Source organism: Asparagus officinalis, chromosome 9, assembly GCF_001876935.1.
Source record: "Asparagus officinalis chromosome 9, Aspof.V1, whole genome shotgun sequence".
Taxonomy (NCBI): Eukaryota; Viridiplantae; Streptophyta; class Magnoliopsida; order Asparagales; family Asparagaceae; genus Asparagus; species Asparagus officinalis.
This window is the reverse complement of record NC_033802.1, coordinates 24,017,311-24,030,630: the sequence shown is the minus strand read 5'-3', so window position 1 is coordinate 24,030,630 and position 13,320 is coordinate 24,017,311. Positions and strand designations below refer to the sequence as shown.

The window sequence follows — 13,320 nt, the reverse complement described above, 5'->3', positions numbered from 1 at the left end:
GTTTTGGGAGTAATCAAGGGTTTGTTTTGAGCACAGAAAAGGGAGTTTTTCTGAGCTATTGGTTAGGGTTTTATTTAAGAGATTGAGAGCTTTGTGTGAGAGATTAGTTTGTAAATTTGTAATCTCTATTTGTACTCTTCTTCTCTATTAGTGAAAACTCATACCCTTCTTGCCCCGTAGACGTAGGCAACTTGACGAACCACGTAAATTTGTTTGTTTGTGTTTGTGTCGTTATTGTGATTGTGGTTGGACTTCTCTCTCGGCATTTGATTTGTCCTTAGCACCCCAACAAGTGGTATCAGAGCCCAACAACTTATTACATAGCTTTGCCAAAAATAGGGGGGAAGCCAATGAATAACTAAATCTAGAACCTGATATAAAAAATGGTTATGAAGTTTGAACATACATCTTTTTGTTTTTATCAATCCATCATTCTTGTAGACAGTCAAAATGTATTTTTACCTAGGCTAATGATCAGCTTGGATCTAAGAAGTGAACGCACATGGGCTAAACACTTCAAATAGGCCCAAAGTTAAGCCCACAATAAGCTGTAGCGAAGATCGCCTGATGCTTGAAGCGAACCTCGCCAAACAGCTCATATCGACTCGACTCGACCAAATCAATAGCAAGTCGACTCCCAAAATATGTCGCAGGTCAAGTCGAAAGGCATTATCAGTTGGCCAAACCTAGAGTCGAATTATGTGTCAAATTCAAACTCATGGGTGATGTTCTCCATCTAATGAATTCTGTGTCAAATTCAAACTTCATCGGCTAATGAATTCTGTGTCAAATTCAAACTCATGGGTGAAGTTCACCAGCTAATAAACTCCGCTCATGTCAACTCAAGTGGACCAAGTCATCTACTTCCGAAGAAGACTCGCTCACGTCCACAGCGATCCTCACTCATGACTTCAACGACATCCTCCCACATCTTCAGCGAACTTCACCAAGCTTATGAAACACGCCAAATAGCTGTTTAGGAGCTATTTTTGGTGAATAATCATTCCTCGTTATCTCCTATTTTAGTGACCACTTAATTCACGATCAAAGGGCCATTAACTCTCACGTTTAGTCTATAAAAGAAGGAGAGATCATTTATTCAAAGAGAATTCGAAAAATGGGAAAATTTTAAGAAGGTCTATCCATCTAAGAGATTAAACCGAATCCGAGAGAGATCAACTCACACGCAGAGAGAGATTCTTATCATCGCATTAGTGATTCAATCAAGTGAAAGTGTTAAGATATGACTAAGCTATCTTCTAAACCACTAAGCTTGTACCCACAACAAGAACCCTAAATCTTAATCGGTGCGTCAATGGAGTACAAAATAATCACTCTATCGGTACACAGGAAAAAGTCCCCGGGAATAACAACTTTTTTCTTCGTTTTATTTTTACTATTTCAATTATAATCCGAGATAATTACAATATTAAAAGAACCAGAAACAGATCCAAGTTTAAGTTTACAATTTAAAATTTTGGTCTCACTGTGGACCTGCAATATACAAGAAAGGATAAGCATGTTTGGCTATTTCCACGAAAAAAATGGAAATGGAAAATCCTCTTTGGAAATGATTTCAACACATATCAATAGGTTTCCCAGTTTTCTTTTATTTTGTTTGTTTCGCAAAGAAACCTCCCCTTTTCACTGCCAAGTCACACAAAAAATAAAAAAAACTCCATAGTAATAGTGCTTTTGATTTCCATTTCTTTAGTTTGTTTGACAAGAAGAAAAAGAAAAAGAGAAATGACCCATTACAAAAGAAATTTATTCATCATAATACTCTCCAATAGTGCATTTATTAATTAAAAACTCATTGATGTGATATTTCCAAGTGTTTTCATAGCTTTTTGTTGTGAAAACACATTTCTTGAAATGTGACATGGCATCCTAGGTGGCATCCCCATTTCCTTAACTTTTTGTTGTGAAAACACATTTCTTGAAATGTGACATGGCATCCTAGGTGGCATCCCCATTTCCTTAAATAAAAAAATGAAACAAACATGTGCTTGAAATGTGACATGGCATCCTAGGTGGCATCCCCATTTCCTTAAATAAAAAAATGAAACAAACATGTGCAATGGAAATGTGTTGAAACCAAAAGTTGATGTGGATGGGGGGATTTCCTCAAAGGTGACATGGCGGCTAGTTTTCTTCTTCTTTTTTGGCAAACAAACAGCCCCTATAAGAAAAATTCAACACAAATTTCAATTTTGGCACCACAAAAAACTTAAGTGTCAGCTTCACTAGCAGGCTATTTTTTTCACATGATGAGATAAAGGAATAATTATTGGATTATTAGCATATTAAGTCAAGAGCCTTTGATAGGATAAAATCCATATTTAAATTTGAAGAAAACATATAAAAAAGTCAAAAGAACATGGAATTTTATTCAATAAACGTTGTACTTTCTTAAATTCTATTGTGTTTCTTCAAGTGATCGTCATATATAGAATACAATTCCTATTTATCCAATGTATACACATCAAATTTTCTTAGTGACAAAAACCTCATATGAAATCATATTACTTCTCAATAATATATTATGTTAACAATGATTATCCACTCAACAACAACTTTGTCTTTGTGTAGTTATATTGCTAATACATATTTAATTTCTAACTTATAATTATATTAACAATGAAATGGTTGGTAAATATTAATTCATTATAGTGTGTTAATAAATAGGTTTACTCTACCTTATAATTTTTAAAATATATTCAACAAATTAAAAGGGTTATTTACAGGAAACTAATTAGTGAATATGTGAATTCGATTACAATAATTTTTATAATTTACTATATGATAATTACTAAATATATAAAATTATATTATAATTTTTTATCTCATTATATATGATTTAATTACTATAATAAAGGTTCTATTGATTACTTGCACTCAAATTATACTTAAGCAAAACTAATATTTAATAAAATTTACTTTCAAGACTAAACTTTTATATAGTCAGAGTAAATAAATTAAATATGAAAATAGATACATGTGCAATGCATGTGCACCATACTAGTATGCTTAAAATATTCCTTCACGGATAATGGGGGTGGACTAAACTAATCCCAGAGAAATAAGGTAAATTAGTAAATATGATAATTATTTTACTTTTTGGTGTTTATTTTTGTTTTTGCATTTTGATTTTGCTCTTATTTTTCCCTCCTTATAAAATGTGCTAAGATTTGGATTGTATAGGAAGACCCTTTGGTGCCAAAAATACTCATGTGTCCTTGGAAGTTGGAAGTTGTCAAAGATGTAAAAGAAAAATCAAGATGATATTGTAAGTTACGGAAGCAAGAAGAGTATATACAACTTAAAGAGAATTTTTCCTCCAATGATTTTAATTTTATAATTATCAGTGAAATTGGATTTCTTGATTTAAGTATACATATTTCATGTTCTTAGATTAAAACAGGACTCCTTTTACTCTAAACATTCAGAGAAAAGCTTTTTTCAGCAAAAAAAATTGTTAAACCAAATTCACTAACGCAACTCGACTGTCCCTTTTCATATCGCTTGTACACCCTCTCAAATTATGGACCTTCTCAAAAAATATATATTTGTGCACTACTATGAAGGGACATAAATCTAAAAGCTTTTCATACCGATGACTACTTTATAACTTGGATTTCCCCCCTAGAAACCACCTTAATAAGAGGGTAGTTGTACAGAATGTATCTTTCATTTTTAATTTATACATAACCCGCATTTAAAGTTGGTTTTTGTTACCATCAATCATGTCCTAGTCGAATTTTCACTAAAAACTAAAAAATTGACATAAAAATTCAAGTTCAAGGTACGTGACCTGTATCCTAACAAGACCTAAACACTAACAAATTGAGTCATGTACATTGAATGTGAGTTTTTTAAGGATAATTTTGGATTTTGAATGAAGAATTTGACTAGGAGGTGATTGATTGCAATAAAAGCTAACTTTACATGTGGTTTATGTATAAATTGAAAATGAAATGTAGTTTCCGTGTATTACCATATTTTCAAGGTTGTTTCTATGGGGGAAAACCTTATAACTTTTGTCATTCATATTGCCAACAGAAAATCACAAAAATAGAGGGGAAAGAAGACTTATTAAAGCCTTTAGCAGCATATACAGAGAACAAATCATAGACACATCAGAATTGATTAAGATAGTCATATGCCAATTCATTCATTTCATTGTCATAGATGGATTGTCTATAGATCACTACTACATGACGAAATCTGCTAATTGAAGTTATTCATACATGTGATTAGTATTGATAGATTTGATTGGAATACTCATACCACCAAGATGCATCTTCTTTTCGGGAACCCAACTCTTAGAAACTCTAAAGTTAAGCGTGCTTGGCCTGGAGAAATTCTAGGATGGGTGACCCCCTGGGAAGTTTTCCAGGGAGCGCGTGAGTGAGGACAAAATGTGCTGAAAAGACATGTGGTGGTTTGTGAGGCCAGTCCATCAGATCTAATAGCGTACTGACTCCAGGATTCCGGGGCGGGGCGTTACAAATGGTATCAGAGCCAAACCAACCGGAATTGTGAGAGTAAGTGCTATGCGGCGCAAAGTGCTACGTCAAGAGGGCGGGAGCCACCTCTTGAGGCCGTAGGAGACACCTCTAGAATCTCACACGGATGGTACGGTCTTGGATGATATGGTTTGGCACAACGAGGACGTTGTGAGTTTAAGTGGGGGAGTATGTAATACCCCAACCCTTGAGAGGGTGATGTGATTAGTATTGATAGATTTGATTGGAATACTCATACCACCAAGATGCATCTTCTTTTCGGGAACCCAACTCTTAGAAACTCCAAAGTTAAGCGTGCTTGGTCTGGTGAAATTCTAGGATGGGTGACCCCCTGGGAAGTTTTCCAGGGAGCGCGTGAGTGAGGACAAAATGTGCTGAAAGACATGTGGTGGTTTGTGATGCCAGTCCATCAGATCTAATAGCGTACCGACTCCGGGATTCCGGGGCGGGGCGTTACTCTCTCTCTCTCTACATAGAATCCATCATGATCATCTTATTCAACACGCGTTCTCCCATAGTGCTTATGGAACCACAACACCTGAAAACATTACCAGGCATCAACAAATCTACTTAAATGTTCAATAAAAATATCAAAAAATGATTAAAAACAAAACTTTTACTTCACTTACTTCCACAGTGAGTTCCATGAGGGAGAGGATGACCACAGAAGCTAGCCACCATGATTGCCAGAGGCACACTAATATTGTTCTCGGTATCAGGAGTAACCTTCGAGCATGCACAGACAAGATCAGCATGCACGATAGTCTGGCAACAGTCATCAGATGGGAGAAGTGGTTCTATGCCTTTCTTTGCAAACGCAGTGCACTTGTCGCTCAGCTGAGTCCAGTCGTTGTCGCCGGCTGCAGTGGCATTATCAGCGAAGAGAGAAACTGCAACAATAGCAAAGGCTACGAGCAAAAAGGAGCTGTTGCCTGTTGGGACTGGCCATTTCTTAACTTATGAGTTTCTGATCTGTGTTTTTTTTTTTTTGTTCCCAATTGGTGAATGGTATTTATAGAGGAAAATAAGATGTTGGGAATAGAATCTGTTTGAGAATTGTTTCATGGTATTTGCATGATTTAGGATTTTAAGGCTGCATCATGCTAGCAGTGTGAACTAATTTCCTTGTTTCATGGTATTTGCATGATTTAGGATTTTAAGGCTGCATCATGCTAGCAGTGTGAACTAATTTCCGAAGGGAAACAGAAACATGTGTTTATTTTTTTTTTTTGAAACTGAGAAACAGGGTGAGGTACCCTGTTCATTTGAATATATTAATAGAAGATAGAAGAATGTACATACTTCTTCTCTAGATGATGGTGAGATCAGTGAGAGAGGTGGGTAGGGAGCGGACCATAGTCGTCACCTACCACACCACTCCAACCGATACCATCATCTAAAGAAGGCAAAAGGAAACCAAAAATAGACAACGTTTCATAAGGATCATAGAAAACACTACAATACTGATAAGAGACTGAAAATGCTAGGCACTGATAGCCCCTAACCAAAAGGGAACAAATAAAACACCCAAAGTCAACAAAGCATGTCTTGAATGCCACTCAGGATACAGATGTTAGCTGCTGCGGAGGCTCTCCCCTGCATCCCCTGAGGAAGACTTCTTCGCTAAGTTCTGGAGGCCGAGATTAAGGGCTGCCCTACGAAGCCTCCTCGCCGTCCTGTCATCTTCTTCACCTGTCCAGAAAAGTGAGAATCTCGCAATATTAGATGCAGCTAATAGCGAGTTAGGAGGAGTATCTCTGAAAATTAAAGAGTTCCTTGTAAACCATATCCACCAACAGAAACAAGGCAACAAGATCTTCCAAAAGGTTTTGATATTCAGGCAAATGTTGGGTAATTGATAGAGCAACAGCAGCTTTTCCATGTTTAAAGGCCAGCAGTTTGCTGGGAAATGTGGGAGAAGGTGATTCCATACTTCACGAGCAAAAGAGCAGTGTATAAATAAAATGGTCATGGGACTCCGTCTCCCGATGACATAATGGACAACTTGGATCACCGTTCCAACCTTTTTTGATCAAATTATCTTTGGTATTCAATTTCCCTTTAGAGATGATCCAGAGGTGGATTTTTACCTTAAGGGGAATGTTGGATTTCCATATTAACTTGAAAAACTGGGATTTAAAACCCCCTGAAGAAGTAAAAGAGTAAAGGGATTTTACAGAGAAAGCGCCCGATGGGTGAAGAGGCCACCATAAGGAGTCTTGTTCGGATGGGCCACCTGGAGATAGATGTTCTAGGAAGGAGTGGAGATGAATAACATCATCCCTCTCTCTTGGGGAAGATCCCCTTCTAATAATAGGATGCCAAAGCCATGAACCATATGCCCATCTACCTTGCGAACTGATGCTACAATTACTCGAGAAGGCAAGCTTGTAAGCATGGGGAAAGAGGCTGCTAAGGGTGTTAGCTGCTGCCCATTTGTCATGCCAAAAACTGCTCGAAGTACCATTACCGACATTCCATCTGACAATGCTGAAGAAAGTGGATTGAGCTGAGAGAAGGTCCTGGAAAAATCTTGAGTGTGCCAACTTCGGATGATTAGCAAAAGGGTTAGCTCCATGTTTGGAATATATAGAAAAAAACACTTCACTGAGGAATGATGATCTATCCCAAATTTTCCAGATCCATTTGGAGAGGAGGGCTGAATTAAAGGAGGGGATATCAATCCCCCCAAGCCCTCCTTCATCTTTGGGTTTCAAACAACAGCAAAGACGGTTTCGTCCGCAGATTATGGAAGCCATTGAGGCAGAGGTTAAGAAATTGATCGAATCAGGATTTATCCGAGAGGAGCAACATCCAGATTGGCTAGCCAATATCGTTCCAGTCATGAAGAAGAACGGTAAAATCAGGATTTGCATTGACTTCAGGGACCTGAATACGGCATGTCCAAAAGACGACTTTCCTCTCCCAATCACGGATGTTATTATCGACAATACATGCGGATTTGAGAGAATGTCTTTCATGGATGGGTTTTCAGGATATAACCAAATCAAGATGCACCCAGATGACGAGAAGCATACAGCGTTCAGAACGCCCCTTGGTGTATTCTGTTACACGGTGATGCCTTTCGGTCTAAAGAATGCGGGCGCCACATACCAACGAGCAATGACTAAGATTTTCCAAGAACATCTCAGGAAAACAGTCGAGTGCTACGTTGATGATTTGGTTGTAAAAAGCCGCAACAAAGAAGATCACATCAAGGACTTGAAGACGATGTTCGATCTCATGCGAAGTCATCAATTGAAGATGAACCCTACTAAATCCTTCCTTGGAATGTCTAGCGGAAAATTCCTTGGATTCGTCGTCACCACTAAAGGTATACATATCGATCCTGACAAAGTGAAGGCGATACACGAACTGCAACCTCCTAGAAATTTGAGAGAGCTCAGAGGATTGCAAGGGCGGCTAGCTTACATCCGGCGGTTCATCTCAAACCTTTCTGGGAAGTGCCAACCATTTTCTAAGCTAAACAAGAAAGGGGTGTCATTCATCTGGGACGACGCCTGCCAAAAAGCATTCGAAGATATCAAAACGTATCTGACGAATCCTCCTGTTCTCGTTGCACCGAAATCGGGTAAACCGTTCTTGATTTACATCAAGGCGATGAACCACTCGATAAGTGCTTTACTAGCACAAGACGACGATAACGGTCACGAACAGGCAGTTTATTACCTAAGTCGGACCTTGATAGGCGCCGAGTCTCGATATCCGATGATTGAGAGAGAATGCCTCGCATTGGTATTCGCGATGCAAAAGATGCGGCATTACTTGGTTGGACAGACGATTTACGTCATTTCCAATGTTAATCCAGTACGGGTGTTTATGACGCAACCAGCCTCTATGAATTGGCGGGGGTTAGCGAAATGGGCTCTTCTCTTGTCCCAGTATGATTTGCACTTCAAGCAGCAGAAGTCGATCAAAGGACAAGCGATTTGTGATCTTCTGGCGGCAAACCCGACCACAGATACGGCAGAAGTATATGATGACTTGCCGGACGAAACCCACGAGGTTAATACTACGTCGCACCAACAAGTATGGCAATTATATTTCGATGGTGCTTCAAGGTCAGTTAATAGGGTAATAACCCCGGGAGGTTCTACAGTTTCCTCCGGGGTTGGAGTTGTCTTAATCTCCCCGGGGAAGCATGTGATGCCTCGAGCTTATTCATTGACGAGTCCGTGCTCCAATAACGTAGCTGAATACAACGCGCTTCTTATTGGACTCAGTTTCGCCAAGGAGCTGGGGGTCGAATATCTCGAAGCTTTTGGGGATTCTCAATTGATAGTCAACCAAGTCCGAGGAGAGTATGAAGTCAGGAACCAGGACCTGATCCCGTACCACCAGGAAGCCATCAAAATGGCAGAATCTTTTGAAGAATTCTTCATTGAATATATCCCTCGTCTCCAGAACGCTTATGCGGATGCACTGGCAGCACTAGCGGTATCACTTGCGCAGCCTCCCGAAACTAAACTGTTAGTCACAGTGAGGACGCATCAGCTCTGCATACCCATATACGATATGGAAATTGAAGACGACGGAGACATTAACGCCAAGGAGGTGAACTCAACTCAAATTGGGTCTGAGTCCCAAGATTGGCGTTTTCCCATCATTGACTACGTCCAGTATGGTATCTTGCCGGAGGATGTAAAAGAAAGAGAATCAATTCGCCGAAGAGCACCAAGATTCTTTTATAATGCCGAGACCCATACGTTATACCGTAGGGGATACGATGGTTTATTACTCCGATGCCTTTCGAACAAAGAAGCAGAAGAAGTTCTTAAGGAAGCACACGAAGGAGAATGTGGTGCGCATCAGCCCGATCCCAAACTGTATGATCGCATCAGAAGAATGGGGTATTTCTGGCCAACGATGGTTCGAGATGCAATCAAACACGCACGAGAGTGCCACGCTTGTCAGATACATGCGAATTATATGCATCAACCGCCACGTCTTGGCCGTTCGAGACATGGGGTATGGACATTGTCGGTCCTATTTTTCCCCCTTCAGTCAAAGGCGATCGATTCATCCTCGCAATCACGGACTATTTCTCGAAGTGGGCTGAAGCAATTCCGCTTAAGGAAGTGAAGACGAACAACGTCATCAATTTCATCAAGCATCATGTCATATACCGACACGGCGTGCCAAGACGGATCATTCATAACAATGGTCCACAGTTCATAAGCAACGCCTTCATCAGGTTTTGTGACAAGTTCAAGATCGAGGATGTCTCGTCGACATCTTATTATCCCGCCGCAAACGGACTAGCTGAGGCTTTCAACAAGACGATCATTAAGATCCTGTCAAAGCTCGTGAAGACCAATAAACGAGACTGGGACGATAAACTCGGTGAAGCACTCTGGGCTTATCGCACCACCATACGCACGCCCACAGGGGCCACCCCATATTCGCTGATATACGGATGCGAGGCTGTGCTACCTTTGGAAATTCAAATCCCGTCACTTCGGATTGCTCTCGCAACTGAGATGACGACAGAAGAACAGCATCAGAAGCGTCTCGAAGAGCTTGAGAGGCTGGATGAAAAGCGCTTGGAAGCTCAACAGCAAATTGAGTTTTATCAGGCCAGGATGTCTAGGGCTTTTAACAAAAGAGTCCGACAGAGAAGCTTCAAGGAAGGAGATCTGGTCCTCGCTGCTCGCCGACCAATAATCCTCACTTCCAAGAAGAAAGGTAAATTCGAACCCAAATGGGAAGGACCGTTTGTAATAGACACAGTCTATTCAAACGGCGCATATCGCCTGATTACTCAAGAGGGCGCCAGGCAATTAATGCCAATAAATGGGAAGTTCCTGAAAAAATACTATCCCTAGTATGTTCAGGATAACCCATTTACCGGGAAGTTCCTTGAAGAATATTACACTTAATATTCTAAAGGATAACCCAAAATTATTTTCTCCATCAAAAAAATCCCTCACTGATCAATTGCAATTGACAGTGGGTCCACTAAAAATGTCTTTCTGGCCCTCTTAACTCTTTCCATGAACAAGATGGTTAAATCTTCTCACGGTTATAGCCAAAGTTGAAACTTCACTTCGATAAACGAAGAACTCTTTTTTCAGTTTAGATAACCAATCCTATAAAAGGCATGTTTATCTTGATTTTCCAGATTCTCGGAGTGGAGATCCCACTTCTAGTTTCTTTTTCCCTGGAAATAGAATATAAAATTCTTCCTTTCCAGAATCAGGGAATAGAATATAAAATTCTTCCTTCCTTGTTTTCCGGGTTCGCCTTCACCCTAAAAGAAGACCAGGAAATAGAATATAAAATTCTTCCTTTCCCGCACCAACCTTTTCTAAGAATCTATCAATCTAGGATTCATCCTAGGAAGTTTATCCCGAATCCTAAGCAGGGATAAGTCTGCGCCTAACACGCGCTGCCGGTTTAGTCTTTTTCCGCACAAAAAGACACCAGAGTTCGATTCTGGGGTATTCTATCCTGAAACCTAAGCAAGGATAAGTCTGCGCTTAACCCGCGCTGCCGGTTAGTTCTTAACCGTCAAAAAGAACACACGTTCACATATTCAACATTGTGGCAGGTTGTTATTAATAACACCAAAATCCATGCCTTACACGCATGGGGAATTTCATCCTGAATCCTAAGAAAGGATATGCCGACGCCTAACACGCGTCGCCGGTTTAGTCTCTCGCCGTAGAAAAAGACACCAGAATACCAGTCTGGGGTATTTTATCCCAAAACCTAAGTAGGGATAAAGTCAACACCTAACACGTGTTGCCGGGTAGCCTATTCCCGTAACAATGGCGAAGTCTATGTATTCGACATCATAGCACGAAGTCTAAGGGAGTTCATTCCCTTAGCACAACGTTACATGCGGAACGGATTCCGACAATCCGCATGCTAGCCCGACTCAAACGGTAGTCGGTAAAGGCTAATCAAACCCGTTGAAGGCTGGGGGTTAGCCAAAAATCCTAAAGTCAACACCTAACACGTGTCGCCGGGTAGCCTATTCCCGTAACAATGGCGAAGTCTATGTATTCGACATCATAGCACGAAGTCTAAGGGAGTTCATTCCCTTAGCACAACGTTACATGCGGAACGGATTCCGACAATCCGCATGCTAGCCCGACTCAAACGGTAGCCTGGGGAATTTTATCCCGAAGCCTAAGAAGGGATAAGTCGTCATCTGATACGCGACGCGGGGTACCTTTTCCCTATAAGAAATGGTTAAGTCTATGTATTCAACATCATAGCACGAAAGTCTCAGAGAATTCACTCTCTTAGCACAACGTTACATGCGGAACGGATTTAGATAATCCGCATGCTAGCCCGACTCAAACGGTAGTCGGTAAAGGCTAATCAAATCCGTTGATGGCTGAGGGTTTGCCAAAAATCCTAAAAGTATTATGGTCAATCATTTCAAACGGAATGAGGAATCATAATAAAGATAAAGACAAAAACCAGTTCCACTAAAAGGATCAAGAGTCAAGACATTCAGCAAATGAAATCATACATCAAAAACATGGCCAAAAATCTGCTGGTTAAGCTTAGAAAGCTTCTCATCATAAGCTTGCCTCAGCTCAGCTCTGATGGACTCCTCGTCGGTATCTAAAGTTCTCGCAGCAACCTCCTCCGTCTCAGTCAGCTTCTGCTTCAAAGATGTCAACTCACCAGATAAAGCAGTGTGGGCTTGTTGATCCTGTACCTTCGTCATCTGAAGAATACCAAAAGTCTCCTCTTTTTCATGGAGTGCTCTTCTGAGCTGGTCTATCTCGGTCGCACAGGAGGCAAGAGAAGAGTCAAGCTCGGTGAGTGAAGATGATTTAGCATGAATGTCTAACTCAGCAAGAAACCTAGCATCGCGCCGTGTCTGTAAGTGAGTATCCAACTCAGCAGCAATGAATGAAGAGGCACCTGCATCCCGGAGCTCACGAAACATCTGAAGCTCACGCTCTAGGCGGTCAAGATCATCAACAATAGATTTCGCCAAATCTGGGTACCCTGCATCCCTTATGGAATTTATTTTAAGATCAAGGAATGGCTTGAACTGGTGAAGGGAAAGTCCGCCGTGGAAGAGCTTGTCGATCATAGCATTCGTAAAGGAAAAGAAGGAACGGATCTCTATACAGATGACAATCTTCTCTGGGTCAAGAAAGCCCTACACAAAGAAAGGAGAAATCCGTCAAAAGCCTTGATGAAAAAGTGAATGACATTCCTCAATTGCTCAAGTTATACCTTCTTCCCCTTGAATCACTGGAGGTGGTGGAGGTATAACGGCTGGGGGGGGGGTAATGGGGGTGGTGGAGGTATAACGGCTGGGGGTGTATCAACTGGTGTAGTTGGTCCCACAGCCGGCTCAACAGGATTAGTCTCAACAAAAGCTCCTGTCAAATATAATTTTCAGATGCATCACATTATAGTTACATTAGTCAAAAATTGGCTAGTCCTATAATTAACTTGAGAAAAGCTACGTACCTTCAGAAAAACCATCCTCGGGATTCTTAGGGAGCGTAGACTCAGGAAATACATCTCCAGGCAACTGATCATCAATCTGAGGAGAGTCATACATAAAGTGGAGCATCGGAGTGTCCACAAGCAAGCCTTCCTCGTAAAAATCATCAGTCGAGAAATCTGACACAAGAGAATATAAGTACGAAAGGAGAATAAAGAGACTACGACCAATAGAAATGAGTTACCTCTTATGGGTGCGTCAGCCTCTCTATTCCCAAAATCCACGTTTGCCTCCTGCGAATTATCTAAAAGAGCAAGAAGTATAGAGACAATTAGGGAATGCACAAAA

General features: G+C 40.6%; 1 long non-coding RNA gene across 1 annotated transcript; it reads right to left on the bottom strand.

Moving 5' to 3' along the window:
• Window positions 2,168-5,324, bottom strand: LOC109824296. Its single transcript, XR_002242602.1, has 3 exons — window positions 5,159-5,324; window positions 4,957-5,067; window positions 2,168-2,182 (listed from the first exon to the last, which is right to left on the bottom strand). It is a non-coding gene; the product is annotated as an uncharacterized LOC109824296 (long non-coding RNA).